Here is an 18857-nt window from a genome sequence, read left to right on the forward strand (position 1 = left end):
AATGAAAGGTGCATCTGCTGGGGCCGGTTATGCTATGTCCGATCCCGGGTGGTCAACGACCACAGTTTTTCAGGATTGCCTAAAATCCATTTTCTAAAACATGTAAAACGGGACCACGAGAACCAACCCATCCTACTTATACTTGATGGACATACAACTCATACATCATCCGAGTTGATCCAATGGGCGCTTTCCAACAACATACACATATTTGTATTGCCGGGGCACACTTCACATGTTTTACAACCTCTTGATGTCGCAGTGTTCGGGCCATTCAAGCGGTTTTATTACAGCGAATGTGCTGCGTACATGAAAACCAACATGGGTAAAATCGTAATTAAGTACGATATAGCTGCCATCGCCTGTCAAGCGTATCTTAAGGCTATGAGTCCGTAGAACATTGTGTCTGCCTTTAAGAAAACAGGCATATACCCACTTGACAAGACAGCAATTTCACAGAACCAATTATACCTTTGTGAATCATTTAGGCACGAGACACCGCTTCAAAAGATAAATGCACTTTGTTCAGGAAAAGAGGCAATCGATGCTTATCTACAAAAAAAGTCAGAAGTAGAAAAAAATAAAACAACTGTGCAAACAAATAAGAATAAATGTAACTGCATGAATAAGAAACAAAAACTTTCTAAACCAAACCCTGGTGGTAAGAAAATCACGAGCGAGCAGTACATTGAAGAAATAGACTTGTATCCCTCCCAAAAGGATGACGTGACCCCAGCGTTGCCGCAGCTCACAAAAAGTCCACAGCCCTCTACAAGTGGGTTAAATGTCATTCACATAAATGACATTCACATAAATGACAGCGACAACGAAACGGATTCAGAAGGGGAAAGGGAGGTTTGCTGCGTATGTGGACTTTTTTATCCACGCAGAGCTGACGAAAATTCGTTTATTAAAATAGTCAACTGGGCACAGTGTGATGAGTGCGGACTTTGAGTTCACCTTGCTTTCTGTGTCAAGAAAAGAGTCTTGAGGAGGGAAGATGCTTTTCGGTGCATGCACTGCATAATTTAAACTTCCAAAGACAAACTTTGTTATCTTTTTTTTGTTGTTAATATTTCAAAGTTTATTGTTGTTTAGATGTGTATCTTATTTCTACAGTTGTTATTTGTGTTTATTTTATGATTAATGACAGGAAATATAATTTCGGACGGCCTAGTTAACATATTCTCGTGGCGAAAGGGCTCATCTTTTATTTCTCATAGTGCAATTCACCGATCTGTGTTTCCCCTTCCGAGGCCTCAAATTGTGTGCGCGTGACGTCATCGAATGATGTGAACGAATACATAGGAAAAGTTTGGATGATTCTGATTTGTCGACAGCAACCTTTTCATAAGTAAATAAGTTGTGTTACCGAAGTTATCGACATGTTTTTGTTGTTTAAACTTATAGATAAGATATTTCTTGAACTTTGTGTAATAGTTTCATTCATCCATGTCAACATGTAAGGCGCATGCGCGCCTTCAACCTCTTAGGTGGACGAATAGACAGGAAAACAGGCTATAGCAACTTGATATTTGGCATGCATGTGTATCTCATGGAGCTGCACATTTTGAGTGGTGAAAGGTCAAGGTCATTCTTCAAGGTCAGAGGTCAAATATATGTGGCCAAAATCGCTCATTTTATGAATACTTTTGCAATATTGAAGATAGCAACTTGATATTTGGCATGCATGTGTAGCTCATGGAGCTGCACATTTTGAGTGGTGAAAGGTCAAGGTCATCCTTCAAGGTCAGAGGTCAAATATATGTGGCCCAAATCGCTTATTTTATTAATACTTTTGCAATATTGAAGATAGCAACTTAATATTTGGCATGCATGTGTATCTCATGGAGCTGCAAATTTTGAGTGGTGAAAGGTCAAGGTCAAGGTCATCCTTCAAGGTCAGAGGTCAAATATATGTGGCCCAAAATCGCTCATATTATGAATACTTTTGCAATATTGAAGATAGCAACTTGATATTTGGCATGCATGTGTAGCTCATGGAGCTGCACATTTTGAGTGGTGAAAGGTCAAGGTCATCCTTCAAGGTCAAATATATGGGTCAAAATTGCTCATGTAATGTCACTTCTGCAATATTAAAGCTAGCAATTTTATATTTGAAATGCATGAGTTGCTCATGGAGCTGCACATTTTGAGTGGTGAAGGGTCAAGGTCATCCTTCAAGGTCAAACGTCATATAGGGGGACATTGTGTTTCACAAACACATCTTGTTTAGGGTTGAAAAGCCACAGGTTGTGAACAATTGTGTACATGTATTATATTTCTTAGTTCCTTCCTCCCCTGAATAATTACATGACAGTGTGTGATGATGAATATGCATTATCGTGCTTATGACAATGTGTGGACCTGGAGCTCCTGCAGTTTAGACCCAAAAGGTGGGAAGAATTTTAAATATTAAGAGCTTAATTATATGCATTAATCTCTGACTCACTGAAAAACATATTTTAAAGTTGACATGGTCTTGTGCCATGTGGGTCAACCAGAGTACCTTTTAAGCCCCACCTATATTGTATTGTCACCACAAAAAACAATTAGATCTATCGTTAAAGTACCTATTCTCGAACCTCACCTTTTTTTTCGAACCCTTCATTTGTTTACATTTCATACGCATGCGCACACACGCACTTCGTCACCTTTTTCTTATGTACAGTCAGTTACCATTACCAGACCATTACCCATAGCGGATCACTGTGATGTTCAAGTCTGCGTAAAGAGATAAATAGTTGACATTTTTAGATGATTCTTTGCACACAGCATCTTCAAGGCCTGTTCTTCAAAACGCATTGATTGAATCGTTATCTGAGCTACTCTTTGTCAAACATTTCGGTATGTTTTGCTGACATGTATATACGACTTTGTTGACTTTCTTCTCATTCCCAAATCGAGGTTGAACATTATTTGCGGCCACATGCTATAACTCTGTTGGAAAGTAAGAAGTTTACGCATTAATTAAAAGGCCATTTAATAGTCTTTCTGCCTGCAAAAGTCCATTTCAGTTTTGATTCGTGTTTAAGATTTTGCAACACCTTAAATGAAATGAAGAATTAGGGCAATAACGGATCAAGCGTGATAATATGCGTATTGATAATATATTTTATTAAAATATATGCAAATCCTGTTGATTCTTTCAATAAATGATCTCAATCTTAATGTTTTATTTATGCTCCATGTTCAATATCGACGATTAGATATGATTCAAACAATTTACATGGTTTATAACATGCCTATATCAGTGCTCCAGCCAGCTTTTCAAAATAGAGGGGAGCTTCCCCAAAAAGGGCACATTTCACGCGTAATTTAGGAAAATAGGGCATTTGGTTATAAATATACTTAAGTATATACTTTAATTATACTATATACTTGTTAATTGTAAACACTAGTGCATTGGATGACTTCACCAATTGTATTTAATTACAATAAATTTATTACTATCTACATTGGCGCTAAGGAAAACAACTAAGTAGCCAATTTCCTAACCGACTTGGGCTAGCATCCGACTACACGCATTAGAGATATGTAGATATCATATTTCTTTCCGGTGTGTGTATGTGGGGGGGGATTTTGATGCTTTTTTATCACCTATCATCATTGAACTGCATGTTAATCTTTCAAGTTCCAGTTTCAGCATCAGTGGCCTGTGTTAGAAGAAAATGAAATTAAGAAAACATGAAATAAATTAAGGGGTTTCACTGGGTCAAAAAAACGTTGTGACTGTCACTACTTAAATTCGTTGCTTTAAATAACTTTGAGCCAATGTTTGTCCACAATAATAGTATTAATTAAAACAAAAAACTATATTGACAAATTTAAAGTCTAAACAATGATAAATGTCACCATGAAGTATCATCAGTCTGAAGATTAAGATGAAACATTGTTATTGTTAATAATTGGATATATTTATTTCACAACACGCTATTGATAGATTAATCATAAAACACTTAAAAATCATAGTATTCCTTAATGCTTTTTACATGTGTAATGATTTTCATTATAACAACTTATAAAAATATGGTCTTATTCTCGTTCTCAACTTTGCTTGACAATTTACACAAATCGGCTGCTGTAAAAAGTCACGTGACCATGGTCAAATCATGGGGTGAATTAATTTTTAATGATGTACACTGAAGGGTTCGAAAGCAGATACTCGTTGTTTGCAAAAAATCTGTAATCAAAAGAGGATTAACATAACAATTAAAGTTGACAGCCATGTAGAAACAAGTTCTTTGTCAAAAAGAGGTCCTATTAATATGTTTCGCTATTTTTAATCTTAATCGTCACTATATTTGATGTGTCGAAAATTAAGAGGTTTCCTCCCCAGACGTTTTCTCCCTGGACGTTTCACCTCCATGACCATTTTCCAATTAAATAGATCTAATTATAATTGTTGTAATAAGTGCCTGAAATTTTTCTTTAATTAATTGAGATCATTGAAAAAATGAGGAAAAGCACAGCTTTGATTTTCTTTGATGGTCATTTTAAGTGCAATAGTATGTTACAAATTAAACTATTATTGTATTAATGAATTGAGTAAAAGCACACCTTTGATGTTCTTTGATGATCATTTTAAGTGGAATAATAATTATGTTACAAAGTAAACAATTATAATTATTGAATTAATGAATTCATTTTGGTACAAACTAACAGTCAGCAAAACTAACTTTTTTGTCTTCATAGCCAATGTGGCTATGAAACTTTGAAAATATCATAGCCAGAGGAAATTTTTCATAGCCAGATATTTTGTAAAGTTTAATTCTTGGCAGCAAGTATTTACCAGAAACAAGAGTGCCTAAAGGTGCTGGGTTGCTCACCTTACTTACTTAAAAACTTACATGTTATATGTAGATTTTGTGATGTTTGTTTCATTACTGTAGTTTTTATCTCAGTTTTTACTCTTTATGACAGACTAAAATTTAATGTTGTCTTAGACAATATTATAACAAAATACAGTGTTTACTAAAAAAAGGTATTTACAAAACAAAACAAGTAAGAGTGAGGCAATTTTTGACCCAGAAGCATGATCTTATCAAACTTAGTATAGTACCAGCATTCAATGTCGCAAACTAAACATTAAACCCCCAACCCTTAGAGAATTTTATTTCCTATATAAGTCTATATATATGATTTGACTTCTGGAGCGTGGCAAGTTTTGACACATGTGGCATGATTCAATCTAAGCAGAAGAGCACTTAAAGATAATATATGCTGAATGACAAAACTCTGAGCACTTAAAGAAGAAATATACTAAATGACAAAACACTGAGCACTTAAAGATGATATATGCTGAATAACAAACTTCTGAGCCTTGCAGTTTCAGAGATTTTCACTATACAAATTTGGTAGAAAACACAAATAAGATGTTTCATATTAATATTAAAATTCTGACCCTTGTGATTTCAGAGAAAAAGATGTTCCAAGTTATTTACTACACAAGTCAATATAAATCTTCTGACCCCAGGGCATGACCCTTTGTGACCAAATTAGAGGCATACTTTGAACAAACTTCTTTTGCATCCGAAAGATTTGAAAAACATTTTAAGAGTTTTCTTACAATCTTTCAACTGTTTAAGAAAGAGAAGTCAAAAGTTAACGCACACATCTCACGCACTGACGGACAACGGACATCACGGTATTCTTAAACTCCCCTTATGTATATTTGCTCAGGAGAAATAAACTTAAGGTCTAAACTAAGGTATATGGTAGTGAATGTCAGAAAATAGTTAAGCAGCAAGTAGCAAGCATCTGACTTTATTACATTTTCCAATATATACTGTATGACAATGGCGTGAAGAAACATTTGTATTTACAATTATATTGTCTGATTTGCTAATAAGTTGGGAGTTGGGAAGTTGTCCCACATTATGGTCATCGGATCGCCTTAATGGCTTTTGCCAAGATCAAAAGCAGAAAAGAGTCAAACTCTGAGAACACCTTGGGTAATTAAACATCTGATGTGTAAAATTATTACAGTACAAAAAATATTCATAGATCTTGCATTCAGTTATTATAAGAACCGCCTTATTGTTCTCAACCTATTTATGGCCCAAATTTAAAAGTATATTTCCCAAAAATATGGGTTGGTATTTCATCTTTGTATGGCTCCAATATCTACAGATGATGGAGGCATATAGCCATCAGACTGTCTGAGCATGTGTCTATCCTTCTGTGTGTTTGCCGTACCATTTTGGTCAAAAGTACAAATACGCCAACAGTTAAAAATAGATATCACCGATAGATAATAGATAGATAGATAATAACAATTTTGTCAACGCGGTGATATCTATTTTGTCACTGCGGTAACAATTTTGTCACAGCGGTGACAAATTATGACTGTTGGTATATTTTTATGCCTGCTGTTACATTTATTTGTTTGTGTCAGTTTTCAACCAATTTTCCCTGTAACAAACCGACTCACATAATATCAAAATCATGTCAACATTTATTTTGTTGTAGAGTGTGGTCTACAAATGTATAATTACTCATACATGGATCTTATAAACAAAAAACAAAATAATAATACTTGATAAGTTAAGTTGATAAAGATTTATTCTTAGTAATACAGCATTTTTTAGCTCGACTATTATATATGAAATATATATATAGTGGAGCTATCCTACTCACCCCGGCGTCGGTGTCTGCATTAGCGTTAGCGTCTGCGTGCAAATGTTAAAGTTTGTTCTACCCCAAATATTTTCTTTCTCCCTTCACATATTGCTTTCATATTTTGCATACTTGTTTACCAACATGACCCCAACCTATAAACAAGAGCAGACAACTCTATCAAGCATTTTGTCATAATTATGGCCCCTTTTCCACTTAGAATATGCAGCAAATGTTAAAGTTTTCGTACTACCCCATTTATTTTCATTGTCCCTTGATATATTGCTTTTATATTTTGCATACTTGTTTACCAACATCACCCCAACCTATAAACAAGAGCAGACAACTCTATTAAGCATTTTGTCCTAATTATTGCCCCTTTTATACTTAGAATATGCATATTATTGATAAATCTATGTTAGAGTTTGCGTACTACCCCAAATATTTCCTATATCCTTTGACATATTGCTTTTATATGTTGCATACTTGTTGAGCAACATGACCCCAACCTATAAACAAGAGCAGATCACTGTATCCAGCATTTTGACATAATTATGGCCCCTTTTACACTTAGATAATTGAACATTTTGCTTAAATTGCCATAACTTCTTTATTTATGATCACATTTTATTATTACTTTGAAAAAACAACACTTACCTGAATACCACAATGGATTCCACCCAAACAATACCCCACGCCCCTACCAGAATCCCTCCCCCCCAACCTCACCCCCCCCCACAATTTTTTTTTAAACATCTAATAAATTACCACACCCCACATTATACCCCCCCTCTCACCCCCCACCCACCCTACCCCCCATCCCCCCCCCCAATTTTTTTTTAAACATCTAATAAATTACCACACCCCCACCACCCCATACCCCCCCCCACCCCCCGATTTTTTTTTAACATCTTATAAATTACCACACCCCACATTATACCCCCCTCTCACCCCCCAACCCCCCCTACCCCCCAATTTTTTATTATTTTTTTTCCTTTTTTATTTTTGAAAGATCGCCTAATAAATTATTGAATATGAACAATTTCCCCATGATGGCTTACGTTATACTGTCAAGCACTCGAATAGTCGAGCGCGCTGTCCTCTGACAGCTCTTGTTTAAAGAGTTTTATAGAGATCACCAGCTGTTTGTCACACTTATCGGTTTGAGTAAATAAATGGTGAGTGAATCGTACATGTTATTTGTTAAATTACACTTATTGGCATATCATCTGCTTTTTCGCAATTCGATCATAGGTAATCCATTGTTAAAGACTTGTGCTATAAATTCGTTATCGCTTTTTTAACGGTCCACTGCCTTCACAGTATACCCGGTTTAATGACACTTATCCGGCTGTCACAAGCACAGACGTTGAGGAAACAGAAAATAATAAGGTTTCTGAAATTGTCACCTAGATTATAAATTCTTTATGACGTTTTAATTATATAAACATATAGTGACAGTTCTTAAGTTACTACGAATAAAGCTTCAATTAAAATATTTGCAGATTTGCCGTTTTGCAAGACGTTATTTCATGGGTCAGTTTAATTTAGCTCTTACCAAACTCTTTGGGTCAGACAAAGAATCACCGCAGTTACAAATATATCACCACAGTGATCAATTTATTACCGCAGAAACAAAATTGTCACCAAGGTGACAATTTTGTAACCGTGGTAATATCTATTTTTAGCTTTTGGCGTATATGTACTTTTGACCCAAAGGGTACGTCATGTGTGTGAACGTGTGCCTGCCTTTGTCCGAGGTAAAGTGTATTTGACTGTTTGTCTAAATCCAAAATTTTGAAGTCATTATTGTACAAATAGAATATGAATCATGTTTAACTTGTGAAATGAATGGTGGCCTGCTGAAAAAAGCATTGTCTTACTGGGGCAAATGTGTTTTCCTTATTATTTAGATTGAAAATCTCAGACACCAAAAGACAAGGAGCTTACATATATGGCATGAAACATGCCTAGTGGACCTGCACTAAGATTGTCCAAATAATGCCCCTGGGATCAACATTTTCACCACCTTGGGAGTAAATGTGTTTTCTATATATCATATGTATATAGTGAAAACTTTAAAACCCTACTTCGCCGAAACCAAGGCCTATAGCATATATATTTGGCCTGAACAATCATCTAGTGGAGCTCTACAAAGATTGTTCAAACTATACCCCAGGGGTTAAAATTACCTTGTATCTAGGGCAAATGTATTTTACTGACGTGAACACTTTTAAAATCTTCTGGGAAACCATGAGATTTAGAGCATAGATATTTGGCATGAAACATCTCCGCAGGTGAGCGAAAAAGAGCCATCATGGCATCTTTTGTAACTTCCATGGGTCCTTAAAAAGAAAGAAAAAATGCTTTTATACAGTCTTAATTAATGTTCAATTTGTTGATCAAGCAACCCTGAATTTGGTTTCATCCATTTGAGATGTCTGTCATTTGTGAACAGCCTTAGCATTTATAGTTGGAAAATGCAATCCTCTTTGCATTCTAATTTGATATGTTAACCTTCCCTTTATTATGAATAAAAATTCAAGTATTTTACTTAGCACATTCCAGCATTAAATGCATTATTTTGAAATGTGGCTTATTTGTGGCTTATTTGTAATTTTCTATAAACCTTATAAATCATCTGCAATACATTTTGGCATGAAAGAAGCAAGGGCTTTTTTATTTTATAGCTGTAGCATAATATAGGATACATCCCCTCAGACATTTTCTTTAAAATTCATGCATTTTTCCCACAAAATGAAACTATCACCGGAAAATTTAATTCCACCATGAGTAACATCGCGTGAAAATTATCCCCTATTTAGTTTTAACACACTATTTTACCCCCATATATGAAGGCTAGGGCCCCATCCCCTGAGACTTTAAAAAAAGCCATGGTAGCCTTTACTTTTCATAGTCATACCATGTTTAACACACATGAGCATTGTCATTTTGTAAGGGGATGTTCTTGAGCCATTTTTTGCAAGAATTTTTTTTTCTATTCAATATAAAACATACAATGTAAATATGCAAAAACTTGCACATGTATGATCCTGATGTTTGTAGCTTTCTCTAAAAGGTTAGCAGTTATAGGAAGCAAGTTAGAGCTCGCTTAAATGTGCTTGCTAAACCCTTAATTGTCCCCTACCAGTTTCACCGGAGGGGACTTATGGTTTGCGCTCTGTGCGTCTGTCTATGAGTCTGTCTGTCACACTTTTCTGGATCCTGCGATAACTTTAAAAGTTCTATATATTTTTTCATGAAACTTGCAAAATGGATAGATGGCAATATGGACATTATGGATGTCATTTCATTTTGTTCCTACGTCAAAAATTGTGGTTGCTATGGCAACCAAATTTTGCGTCAAAAATTGTGGTTGCTATGGCAACCCAATTTTTTTTCTGAAAATGGTGGAATTTCTGACAATGGTGGAGCCAGTAGGCGACCATATTGCTTGACAATAGCCTTGTTTATTGAATAATGAATCCGATATCTTTTATAAACATGGAATAATTTTTCAGCCAACTGTTCAATGCATCAACTAGGAAGAAGGAGGAATGCCAAATCAACAGGACATAAAAATGGTTTGAAAAAGTGTTGTGCCATACAATTGGGCTGGCTTAACTGCACTGGCCAAACAAGGTACAAACATTAGTCAGAGCTCAGAGTGGTGGGGGCACAAGGCATTTTCAAATTGATAAAGCCATAACAGTTGGGGAACTATTGAATGTGGCAACAGCCACATTTTTCCTGGGAGGAATTTCAAAGCTTGGACAATTATGTAATTTCAGTTATGAAATATAAGACTTTAAAGGTGATAGCATAGAAAAAAAGAAAAATATAGAAGATCTGTACAAAGACAGTCGGTTGAAAGTGTTACGTTTGTATTTGTACACACGGCCAAGAGAACAAACTTCTGAAACGAGATCAGAGGTAGGATATATTATATTATGTGATTTCAGTTGTTTTTCTTGGTACTTTGGGAATATTGTTTTGTACCAAATTGCAAAAAAAACATAGGTCAGGCGGTGAATGATATGAGCTATCATGGCCCTCTTGTTTATATAACTTGAAATCAAAGTGTTTTTTATAAGCGAGGCTGTTTTCGCAGAAAACCCGAGCTATTGTCATAGCCAGCTCGTCATGTCGTGTCGTCCACTGGCGTCGTGCTAAAACCTAAAACATTGGCTCTAAAATCAAAGTGCTTCCACCTACAACTTTGAAACTTTATATATAATAAGTTAGTTGCACCTTGATGAGTTCTACACGCCACACCCATTTTTGGGTCATTAGGTTAAAGGTCAAGGTCACTGTGACCTCTAAAAAAATAAAAATTCTGACAAGCTTTTGCAGCCGAGCGTGGCACCCGTTATGCGGTGCTCATGTTTGACAATTCCTGTACTGGGCCACAGAAATTACACTGACTAGGTATGTTTGAAAACTTGTAGCTTTTTTGGTATTTCAGACAAAATGTTCAGAATCATCTGAAGATGAGTTGTCTAGTCTATCATCTGTGTATGAATTGAGTAGCAGTAGGATGACAACCGTTGGAGCTTCCTCTTCACCAAATGTGTCAACACAAGAAACACATTTGAGCAACACAAGCTCCAGTCAAGAATTGGTTTCTCCAGATCCAGATGTATGATAATAAGTAACAAAAACTGTATTTAAATTAAAGATTGTTTTGTTAAAAGTTGTCAACTTTTGGAGCACAAAATGCTCAAGGTGAGCTTTTGGGATGGCCTGTTGTTCGTTGTCCAGGGGTCTTTCTTTTGGTCGACAACCTTTTTTAGTTGCCTGATAGGCGGCATGGTATTTAATTCTTGTCGGCTGCAGGACTTGATTTTTGCTAAGGGCATGTTCCAAAGAGTTGCTTTTGTTCTTTTTATGCCCCCGGATCGATAGATCGGGGGTATATTGTTTTTGGCCTGTTTGTCTGTCATTCTGTCCCAAAACTTTAATATTACAGTACAGTTTTGCAATAACTTTTGAAATATTTAACATAGCAACTTCATATTTGGCATGCATGTGTATCTCATGGAGCTGCACATTTTGAATGGTGAAAGGTCAAGGTCAAGGTCATCCTTCAAGGTCAAAGGTAAAATAAACTAAACCAAAACTTTAATATTACAGTAAAGTTTTGCAATAACTTTTGAAATATTGAACATAGCAACTTCATATTTGGCATGCATGTGTATCTCATGGAGCTGCCCATTTTGAGTGGTGAAAGGTCAAGGTCATCCTTCAAGGTCAAAGGTAAAAAAAAAGCGGCGCATTAGGGGGCATTGTGTTTCTGACAAACACATCTCTTGTTTGACCATTGTTATTTTGGCCACTTAATGTTTGTCAAGTAAGTATCACAAAAAGGTATAAGAGCTATCTATAATTTGACATTTCTTTGGCAGTTTGATGTACTTGAAGTGTTGTAACTTTTGCTTTGGCATGTTTTAGTACTATGAAGCTTGAAATTTTGTATATATATACTCATACTTACCTGAATGCAATGATTCAAATGATTTTCATCTTGAAAGGTTCCATGCAAATGGATTAAACATTGTCGGACGACACACTCAACTTGCAGAGTTCTAGTTCATTCAAATGACATCAAGGCCTATCAAAGTCGGGCACGTCCACAATATATTTGGGGTTGACAAATGTTGCAGATTGATATTGATATTTTTGGTGTTTACGTTACAAAATGAAATAAAGGTAGTCAGTAATTGGATTGCTGACCATTGCAAAATAAAGTAAAGGATTCTGAAGATGATGGTTCAATTTTTAAACGATGTTAGTGATTTTGAAGGCTTTGACAACCACTTCGAGCATGTCACGCCTTATGTACTTTACTTAAAGTAAAGAATCACAAAGTTCGACTTGAAAAACTGAGCGACAGAGAGTCTAAAAATAAAACTTTAAGCGATTGTCTGTGATAAGTGGGAAATGTTTTGTACGAAAAAGAGGAAAAATGAGTTTAAATAGGTGATTTAGATCTAGTTAAGTGTGAAACATCGAATGAATTGACTGCGTCCGCCCCCCCCTTTGATCCGCCTATGGTCTCTTACTTGGAATTATATCCCTGACCTGGATTTGGACCAAATTATCCCCCATTTTAACATGAAATGGTTGAATGATTGAGCATTCAGTTTGCGATAGCTCTTGTCTTGACAGTGTTGTAGTTTTGACAGTTCTTATAATTACAGCCACAGTTACCAGACATTACCCCCAGAGACGTCTACTTCAGCTGCAAAGGCGACCTTCATTGAAACAGGCACACCTACAGTGCTGTTCAGACAAAGAAGATCTTTATCATTGGTGAGTTTCTTTTTCACCTCATCATTTGTGTTGCCTGGAAACATTTAGTTAGACAGCATTGCATAACTGTATGTGAATGTGACATCATATTATGAATCTAAAAATTGATAACATGACTAACATTTATCCATCACTTACATGTTTTTTCTAATATATTTTACATATATACTTTTTTGGAAAATGCAGCACTTTCATTTGGATTCTTTTTATGCTCTGCGAACTTCTTTTTAATTTTTAGCTCGGATGTTTTCGAAGAAAGCCTGAGGTATTGTCATAGCCAGCTTGTCGTGTCCGCCGTCTGCGTCGTGCTAAAACCTTTACATTTTGTCAAGGTTTTGAACATTGGCTCTAAAATCAAAGTGCTTCCACCTACAACTTTGAAACTTCATATGTAGCTGCACCTTGATGAGGTCTACACACCACACCCATATTTGGGTCACTAGGTCAAAGGTCAAGGTCACTGTGACCTCTAAAAAGATAAAAAATGACAAGCTTTCATTATGCCCCCCTTCGAAGAACAGGGCTATATTGCTTTGCTCATGTCGGTCTTTCTGTCTGTCGGTCGGTCCGTCCACCAGGTGGTTGTCAGATGATAACTCAAGAACGCTGCGGCCTAGGATCATGAAACTTCATAGGTACATTGATCATGACTGGCAGATGACCCCTATTGATTTTGAGGTCACTAGGTCAAAGGTCAAGGCCATGGTGACTCGAAATAGTAAAATGGTTTTTGAATGGTAACTCAAGAATGCATACGCGGCCAACAGGGCACACTCTGAACAATATTACTGAAGCAACTGGTCTGTAATCCTAAATCTATAATTATCAGTCCAATGAAACATCATCCTTTTAGTAAAATACAGTGGATCAGTAAAAATATTATCAGAATAGGAGATTTTTTGTATATTTTGTATATTAAATATTGTGTTAATGTTTAATTTTGTTGATTAATATAAATATAAGCAGGACAGGGGAGGTAATACACTATTATTTCTTTCTTATATACAGGGGAAACAAATGCAATAAGTTTAAATTTATATGTTTTATAAATAGAGAAAATTTGTTCATGTCAGTGTGAGATCATTTGTTTTTTTTTGTTATGTCCCCCTTCGAAGAAGAGGGGAAATATTGCTTTGCTCATGTCGGTCTGTCTGTCGGTAAGTCGGTCGGTCCGTCCACCAGGTGGTTGTCAGATGATAACTCAAGAACGCTTGGGCCTAGGATCATGAAACTTCATAGGTACATTGATCATGACTCGCAGATGACCCTTATTGATTTTGAGGTCACTAGGTCAAAGGTCAAGGTCACGGTGACCCGAAATAGTAAAATGGTTTTTTGGATGATAACTCAAGAATGCATACGCGGCCAACAGGGCAAACTCTGAACAATATAACTGAAGCAACTGGTCTGTAATCCTAAATCTATAATTATCAGTCCAATGAAACATCATCCTTTGAGTAAAATAAAGTGGATCAGTAAAAATATTATTAGAATATGAGATTTTTTATATATTTTGTATATTAAATATTTTGTTAATGTTAAGTTTTGTTGATTAATATAAATATAAGCAGGACAGGGGAGGTAATACACTATTATATCTTTCTTATATACAGGGGAAACAAATGCAATAAGTTTAAATTTCATGTTTTATGAATAGAGGATATTTATCATGTCAGTGTGAGATCATTTGTTATTTTTTATGATCACATTTTATTATTACTTTGACAAAACAACACTTACCTGAATACCAAAATGGATTCCACCCAAACAATACCCCACGCCCCTACCAGAATCCCTTCCCCCCAACCTCACCCCCCCACAATTTTTATGCCCCCCTTCGAAGAAGAGGGGGTATATTGCTTTGCTCATGTCAGTTTGTAGGTCGGTCTGTCGGTCGGTCGGTCCGTCCACCAGGTGGTTGTCAGACGATAACTCAAGAACGCTTGGGCCTAGGATCATGAAACTTCATAGGTACATTGATCATGACTCGCAGATGACCTCTATTGATTTTGAGGTCACTAGGTCAAAGGTCAAGGTCACGGTGACCCGAAATAATAAAATGGTTTTTGAATGATAACTCAAGAACGCATACGCCTAGGATCATGAAACTTCATGGGTAGATTGATCATGACTCGCAGATGACCCATATTGATTTTGAGGTCACTAGGTCAAAGGTCAAGGTCACGGTGACCCGAAATAGTAAAATGGTTTTCGGATGATAACTCAAGAACGCATACGCCTAGTTTTTTTAAACATCATCTAATAAATTACCACACCCCACATTTTACAACCCCTCTCACCCCCATCCCCCCTACCCATCCCCCCTACCCATCCCCCCTACCCCCCACCCCCCCCTACCCCCCACCCCCCTACCCCCCCCACCCCCCATTTTTTTTAAACATCTAATAAATAACCTTACCCCACATTATACCCCCCTCTCACTCCCCCCGATCCCCCCCTAACCCCCCACCCCCCCCCATTTTTTTTTAAACATCTAATAAATCACCACACCCCACATTACACCCCCCTCTCACTCCCCCCTACCCCCCATCCCCCCCACCCCCCACCCCCCACCCCCCCCCCAATTTTTTTTTAAACATCTAATAAATTACCACACCCCACATTATTACCCCCTCTCACCCCCCCACCCCCCCCTACCCCCCACCCCCCTACCCCCCCCACCCCCCTACCCCCCCACCCCCCCCATTTTTTTTTAAACATCTTATAAAATACCACACCCAACATTATACCCCTTCTCACCCCCACCCCCCCCCCCTACCCCCCCACCCCCCCTATTTTTTTTTTTTTTTTTTAACATCTAATAAATTACCACACCCCACATTATAGACAATCCCAGAATCGATAATATGGGCGCTGCCATATTGGCTATTACGTAACCCGCGATTGAAAACGGTACTGAAGAATTTGACAGATTACAACGATATCATAGTGTACACCTGCTTTATTCCAATAAACAGTACTTTATGACTTCGCACATTAGGATTGAAAACAGGTGAAACATGAAACCAAGAGTCGATATGTATCGCATCGTAAATCAATATAATTTAAATAAAAAATATACACGATAGATTCATAAAATATGTGTCTCTGCAACAATATTCAGTGACAACACGTAATGTTTAAGGCCGAGTTGGCATTTTTAAGCATACCTTTCAGCAATGCCTTTGTATAAAATTTAATTATTTCTTTATGAAATAAAATTATTCAAGCATAATTATAAAGGTATAGAAATATCTAAAGTGTAAAGTAAACGTAATGTGATTTTAGCGTAAATAGAGATATTAACAAAGATCTATCAATATATAAAGATTGGAAACATCCATTCAGACCATATTTGTTGGATAGATCTTTGAATTTAATTAGATAGATTTAAGATCGATGTAGACAATTAAATTGATATCTGCCTTTGTTTAAGCCTATATTATTTCTTATTAAATGTCGTACTTTCTATACTTTCCGGAGATATTCATTAAGAAACGTTGTAAGATTACAGACTTAGGACGACTTCTTTAATTGAATAATACATCTCTTTGTTTGTCTAAACAGTTACCATTTCGCTATTACTATTTCCCTTGTGTCATTTTAAAGGTTATATACAAATCTATAGCCGAAATGAAGTTTGTGATTCTAAAATTGTTGCGCAAATCTTTGTTATCGAAACTCTGTAAGATTTTCAGGTAGAGATTTTTTTTAAATTAAAATAATGTATCTAGTTTAGTCTAAAACTAAAGTGGTTTTTAGTTATCTTTTATTTAAAAATCGCTCTCAAGCTAATACAAAAATAACTAGCCGGAAATGAATTTCGTGATTTAAATGAACAAGTATCGGAGTTATTCGCTTGCAAAACTGTGTAAGATGTCAGGATATGTCATACTTTTTTATTGAAAAGGACATATCAGCTATTGTCTACAACTTTCTTATATTATAATTTAAATAACGTTTTACATGTTGCCTGAAATATTATTAAATTTTCTTAATAACATCTTAATTCACGATTGAAATGTTCAACATGAAAAATAATAACCTTAAATAAACTTAAATAGTTCGAATTGTGTTCTCTAGATTTCCTAAACGTATGTCTTTATTAAATGTTCTTAAAACAGTCTAAATTTACGCTTAAAAAATAAAAACACGCACAAAATAAGTGATTTATTTTTCTTTAATTACGGATTATAAATGACAAATATCAGCGATAAAGGCGCGAACGGATTCGCTCAATGGGAGGCGATGTTCCAAGTGTGGATTAAAAGCGTTTATGGGTTTGCCCGTGACACCATATGTCTGCACACGTGTTGATACCGAAAGTTAGATAAGATATCACGCGTCACCTTTAAATAACATGTTAAATGACAATCAAGACCTTATTCATGTCAGGGACCTACACAAATAGGTCCATGTCCATGCTGTGTGTTATTACTCTTAAACGAATGCAGATGAACCTTATTTCTACTAATTAAGTAATTTATATTAATAAAAAAAACACGAACTATTGTGTGGTTGTCAGATCGATAACAGAAACTCTTTAAATCCTCAAATATATTTGATAAACCCGTTTTGCTTCCTTGTTTTGCGTAGGGACCTATACACACATATATAGGTCCATGTTTATTTCTTCAGTACCGTTTTGGAGGTGCGCGAGAGTATTCAGGGGCGGGTAATCCAGGAAGGTATCGATTTCTGGGATTGTCTATACCCCCCTCTAACTCCCCCTACCCCCCCTACCCCCCCCATCCCCCCCAATTTTTTTTTTTAAACATCTAATAAATTACCCCACCCCACATTATTACCCCCTCTCACCCCCACCCCCACCCCCCCCTACTCCCCCACCCCCCAATTTTTTTTTGAAACATCTTATAAATTACCACACCCCACATTATATCCCCCCTCTCACCCCCACCCCCCCTACCCCCCCCACCTTCCCCCCAACAATTTTTTTTAAACATCTAATAAATTACCACACCCCACATTATACCCCTCCTCTCTAGCCCCTCTATCCCCCCCGTACCCCCCCATCCCCCCCCAATTTTTTTTTAAACACTAATATTACCACACCCACATTATTACCCCCTCTCTTCTCCCCCCCCCCACCCCCCTCTACCCCTCGCCCCCAATTTTTTTTTTTAAACATCTTATAAATTACCACAACCCCACATTATAATCCCCCTCTCACCCCCCACCGCCCCCTACCCCCCACCTCCCCCCCCAATTTTTTTTTTAAACATCTAATAAATTACGCACACACCCCACATTATTACCCCCTCTCACCACCCCAACCTCCCACCCTCCCACCCCCCCTACCCCCCTCACCCCCCCATTTTTTTTTTAAACATTTATAAATTACCACACCCCACATTATACCCCCGCTCTCACCCCCACCCCCCCTACCCCCACCCACCCCCCCCCCCCCCCCAATTTTTTTTTTAAACATCTAATAAATTACCCCCACCCCACATTATACCCCCTCTCACCCCCCTCTACCCCCCAGTCCCCCCCGGCCCCCCCCAATTTTTTTTTTAACATCTTATAAATTACCACACCCAACATAATACCCCCCTCTCGATCCCCTCTACCCCCCTACCCCCCCCCCTGGCCCCCCCCCCCCCCAATTTTTTTTTTTTAAACAACTTATAAATTACCACATCCCACATTATACCCCCCTCTCACTCCCCGATTGATCATGACTGGCAGATGACCCCTATTGATTTTCAGGTCACTAGGTCAAAGGTCAAGGTCACAGTGACAAAAAATGTATTCACACAATGGCTGCCACTTCAACTGACAGCCCATATGGGGGGCATGCATGTTTTACAAACAGCCCTTGTTTAATAATTTTTGTAGGTTTTCTAAAAAGGCATGCACAACATTGAAAATTGCACAATACTTAATTATCCATATACCAAAAAGAC

The 18857-nt window shown here is 37.0% G+C and overlaps 1 long non-coding RNA gene across 1 annotated transcript; it reads left to right on the forward strand.

Annotated features, from left to right (window-relative positions):
• The first annotated feature begins 10148 nt into the window (after positions 1 to 10148).
• LOC127880093 (uncharacterized) lies at positions 10149 to 12914 on the forward strand. Its single transcript, XR_008049415.1, has 3 exons — positions 10149 to 10551; positions 11084 to 11257; positions 12819 to 12914. It is a non-coding gene; the product is annotated as an uncharacterized LOC127880093 (long non-coding RNA).
• Positions 12915 to 18857: the final 5943 nt, after the last annotated feature.

This window comes from Dreissena polymorpha, chromosome 4 (assembly GCF_020536995.1).
Source record: "Dreissena polymorpha isolate Duluth1 chromosome 4, UMN_Dpol_1.0, whole genome shotgun sequence".
Taxonomy (NCBI): domain Eukaryota; kingdom Metazoa; phylum Mollusca; class Bivalvia; order Myida; family Dreissenidae; genus Dreissena; species Dreissena polymorpha.